Consider the following 5084-nt stretch of genomic DNA (forward strand, 5'->3'; position numbering starts at 1 on the left):
TCCTGGAGCAAGTGGGGGGGGGGGGTTGGTGGGAGGACTCCAGTGTAGAATGATCATCCTTAAAGACCCAAGGAAAAGACACATGATCAGTATTATTGTTTGCTCCCTCCACTCCTTCTCTTTCTCTTATTTTTTTTTTTCTCATTAAACTTTTGTTTTAATAGGTCTCAAAATTCTGTGACAGATTTTTGGTCAAGTTGTTTCCATTAAAAAGTACTGATTTTAAAAAACTAATAACTTAAAACTGCCCCCCCCCCACAAAAGCAAATGGTCCACAAAACATTCTCCTGTCCTCCTGGAGGTTTTATGATGCTTCGCTATCATTAACCAGGCTTTTACTATTAAACTTAAATGGCCAACTAACACAAACAGTTCTGAGACCCTTCTCCCACCACTGATTAAGACTGGGGTGGCAGGTATTGGGGATAACATTCATTTAGCCTTCTGAGCTTTCCGGGCAGACTTGGTGACCTTGACAGCTCCAGCTGTCTTCTTGTCCACTGCTTTGATGACACCCACAGAAATCGTCTGTCTCTTGTCATGGACAGCAAAACCGCCCAGAGGAGGACAGTCAGAGAAGCTCTCAACACACATAGGCTTGCCAGGAACCATATCAACAATGGCAGCATCACCAGATTTCAAGAACTTGGGACCATCTTCTAGCTTTTTTCCAGAATGAAAATCTATCTTCTCCTTCAGCTCAGCAAACTTGCAAGCGATGTGAGCTGTGTGACAGTCCAGCAGGTGCATCTCCAGCATTAATTTGGCCTGGATTTCACCTGAGCTGTGAAGCCAGCTCCTTCCATTGGTGTGTCGTTTTTGCTGTCACCGGCCACATTGCCACGACGAACATCTTTGACAGATACGTTCCTAACATCGAAGCCCACGTTGTCCCCAGGAAGAGCCTGACTCAAAGCTTCATGGTGCATTTCAACAGACTTGACTTCAGTTGTAACACTGACTGGAGCGAAGGTGACCACCATGCCAGGTTTAAGAACACCAGTCTCCACCCAGCCCACAGGGACAGTACCAATACCACCAATTTTGTAGACGTCCTGGAGAGGCAGACCAAAGGGCTTGTCAGTTGGATGAGTTGGTGGCAGAATGCAATCCAGAGCTTCCAGCAGGGTGGTTCCCCTGGCATTCCCGTCTTTGCGGGTGACTTTCCATCCCTTGAACCAAGGCATGCTAGCCCTGGGCTCCAGCATATTGTCACCATTCCAACCAGAAATTGGCACAGATGCTACTGTGTCGAGGTTGCAGCCAATTTTCTTAATGTAGGTGCTGACTTCCTTAATGATGGCTGTAGAGTAGCTCAGTGGAATCCATTTTGTTAACACCAACAATTAGTTGTTTTACACCCAGTGTGTAAGCCAGAAGGGAATGCTCATGGGTCCGCCCATTCTTGGAGATACCCGCTTCAAATTCACCAATGCCAGAAGCAACAATCAGGATGGCACAGCCAGCCTAGGATGTGCCTGTAATCATGTGATTGATAAAGTCTCTGTGTCCTGGAGCATCAGTGATGGTCACATAATACTTGCTGGTCTCGAATTTCCACAGGGAGATATCAGTGGTGATACTACGTTCACGTTCAGCTTTCAGTTTATCCAAGACCAAGGCATACTTGAAAGAGCCTTTTCCCTTCTTAGCAGCCTTCTTCTCAAATTTTTCGATAATTCTTTTGTCGATCCCACCACATTTGTAGATCAGATGACCAGGAGTGGTAGACTTGCCCGAATCTACGTGTCCAATGACGATGATGTTGATATGAGTCTTTTCCTTTCCCGTTCTGGTTTAGGTTGGGTTTTCACGACACCTGTGTTCTGGCAGCAAATCCGTTGTGGAAAAATCTCTTTCTCTTATTTGAATGTACTCTTCAACATCACCCATCAATTACTGAGCAGCAATTGCTTGCATGCCATTGAGTAATTTTATTGATTCCATTCTTTTGACACTTCACTCTTTTAAGCACCTTCTTATGAGAAAGATTCTGAAATAAAACCACCGCAGTTTCATACTGAGGGTTATACATCAATAAAATCCTCAACCAAATATGAATGCAATTAGTACCTTTATAAATGCTTTTTGGAGATGCACATGGTGCTCCAAGATTGCTTGAAAGAGTTGCTTGACTCAATTAGAAAAATACGGTAGAAAGGACCATTTCTAGACAAAGGAAGCATGTCTAAGGACCCTGAGATGCTCGAGGAATGAATGGCCTTACAGGGGAATCTTAGAAGGAACATGGACTCTGCCCAGGGAGAGCTGGTAAGCAAGGACTAGATTCTTCAAAACCTTTTATGTCATAGCAGCATTTTGGTCGCCGATGAAAAGTCAGTGAGACATTTTAAGTACAGAATGACATAACTTGCTTTAAAAAGCCTTTCTTTTAGGGGCAATTTTAAACACATAAAAAATAGAAAAATATAATGAAGCCTTGTGTGCCCATCAACTAACATTTTTTGACTCACATTTAATCATGTTTCCTCATAACCCAAACCATGTTCCCTTGTTTCTCATTACATTTATTTTGAAGTAAAACCCAAGACACCCTATCATTATCTTACTCAGCAGATCTCTAAAAGTCAAAGACTCTGTCTTCAAAAATAAACGTGGATACCTAAAAAACCCCAATAACTCATATTTCTTAATATTATCAAATATCCATCCGGCGTTCAAAGTTTCCCGGGTGTATCATGTGGGTTGTGTAGGTATGTATATGTGTGTGTCTGTGTGTGTACATGTGTGCGAGTATGTATGTGTGCATGGGTAGGTATGTGTGTGTGTGTGTGTGTGTATGTGTGCGAGTGTATACGTGCGTGGGTGTAGGTATGTGTGTGTGTGTGTGTGTGTGTGTGTACAGTTTCTTCAAGGTCCAGCTAAGATTTATACATTGCAATTATTGCTATTTCCCTTAGGTCTCTTTTAATCTATGCATCCTTCTACCTTCTCTATTTCTATTCCTTGCAATTTGTTGTTAAGGAATTCACGTTATTTATGACATCATGTCCCCCACCATCTGAGTGTTGAACAGTGTATCTCCATGGTGGCTTTAACCAGTCCCTCTGCCCCCATATTTTCTGAAAATTGGTAGTTAGATCTCTGGATCCTGTTCCTTTGCATATTCAATTTCTGGTAAGATGACTTCATAGGTGGTGGTCTGACCTTCAGAAGGCATATAATTGTCTATTTTTACCCCCTTTTCACAGCCATGGGTGATCATTGTCTACATCATGAGTTTACTGGAGTTTAAAAAATAGTGATGTGTGAATTCTACCATTTTTTTTCTTCATTCAATAGGTAGGATGGTTCACAAATGGGAATTTCCTCATCAGTGATTTGGTTTCCCTGTGGTCCAGTCCCGCAGGAGAGGCAGGACAAGTGCTTCCTCCATTCTCACACTTCATCTTCTTACAATAACGCGTCGGTCCTCCAAATTCCTGTGAAGATGAACAATGAAGGTTTTTGTTTGTTTTGTCTTTAGCATCCATAAAAATTCATGGATTTAAACCTATTTGTTTGTTTTAATCCATTGTACTTATTATCCTTATTGGTGCTCTGTAGCCCAGAAGAGCCGTCCGCAGTAGGCCTTAGGACTACTGAGGATTTCTACCTCAATCCTCAGTTGAGAACTGGAAACAGGGTGTCGTAGAAGGAGGAGTGAAGTGTGCACAAAACCCTTTGGCTTATCTCTTTGATTTGTTTCTGAAATATTCATCTCATCCCAATCAAAGAATGTAAGAGTAATCTGGCCCACAGAGAGAAGGGCGGCAGTTCTAAGTGTGGAAAAGTCAGAGAACAAGGACATCATATTAAGGTTTGTTTTGTTTTGCTTTTTTGGTGATATGTAACTCACCACAAACCCAGTGGCTTAAAAGAACCCTCATTTAAAAAAAAATCTTATAGTTTTCATGCGTCAGGCATCTGGGTACACCTTAGCTTGACCCTCTGCTCAGTGTCTCACCAGACTGCGATGGAGGAAGGTGTCGACTGCGGCTGCACTCTTATCTGACCCTTGAGGTCCTCCTCCTGAGCGCACTGGCCACTGGAAGAGTTTAGTTCCTTATAATTGTAATACCGAAGTCCAGAGCTGCTGGAGGTTGCCCCCTGTTCCTGCCACATGCCTTCTTCACAAAAATGCTAGTTTTCTTCTTCAAGTCCAACAAGAGAATCTAGTGCTTTGAGTCTAGATACTTTCTGAAAGAGATGGCCTTCTTAGGTCAAGCCCCCACCCCACCAGATAATTTCCCTTTTCATTAAGTCAACTGACTGAGTTTTATTTATTTTTTTAAATGATTTTATTTATCTATTTGAGCAAGATAGGCAGAGATAGTGACAGAGATAGCAAGAGAGAGAACAAGCAGGGAGCAGTGGGAGAAGCAGTCTCCCTCCTAAGCAGGGAGCCTGATGCAGAGCCTCAGTCCCAGGACCCTGGGATCATCACCTGAGCCCAAAGCAGATGCTTAACTGACGGAACCACCCAGGCACCCCCTGGTTAGCGTTTTAAATTGTATCTACAAAATCTTTACACTGTTGCCATATAGTATAACTTAATCAAGGACATGATATCATGTCATGTTCACAGGGGAGAGGATGAGACAAGAGCACGACTCATTGGGAGCCATCTTAGAAATCTGCCTACCTCAGCTCTTTGTAGCTGTTGAGGAAAAAAATAAAATTTTTTTTCTCCTTCAAATGTTCTTCTAGGTGGCCTAAGAATTAAATCTCATGAGACACATTAGCAAGAGAAAATCAAATTTGATGTCCTACATGTAGGAATCCCACATACATGAGAGGTTCAAAGACAGAGAAGTGGAAGGAGGCAGAAATACCTTCCTGAGTTAAGAACTTGAACAAAGGTCCAGGGCTTCAAAGGGGAGGAGGACAATTCACAGGCAATAAGAAGAGGAGGTGTTTGGTAATTGTTTTCTTTGCCACACAGATGGGTCATTCAGATAAAATTTCTCTCTGGTAATAACTCTTATTCTGAGAAAGACCTCCCAATTTACATTCTTCTAGGTAGTGAAGGGAGGGGCAAAAGTTTCTCTTGAGTCTGCAGAGACTTGGTTTCCTTCAGGTCA

General features: G+C 42.5%; 1 pseudogene; it reads right to left on the bottom strand.

Annotated features, from left to right (window-relative positions):
• Window positions 1-298: 298 nt before the first annotated feature.
• Window positions 299-1835, bottom strand: LOC116594780 (annotated as a pseudogene).
• Window positions 1836-5084: the final 3249 nt, after the last annotated feature.

Source organism: Mustela erminea, chromosome 7 (assembly GCF_009829155.1).
Source record: "Mustela erminea isolate mMusErm1 chromosome 7, mMusErm1.Pri, whole genome shotgun sequence".
In the NCBI taxonomy this organism is placed as follows: domain Eukaryota; kingdom Metazoa; phylum Chordata; class Mammalia; order Carnivora; family Mustelidae; genus Mustela; species Mustela erminea.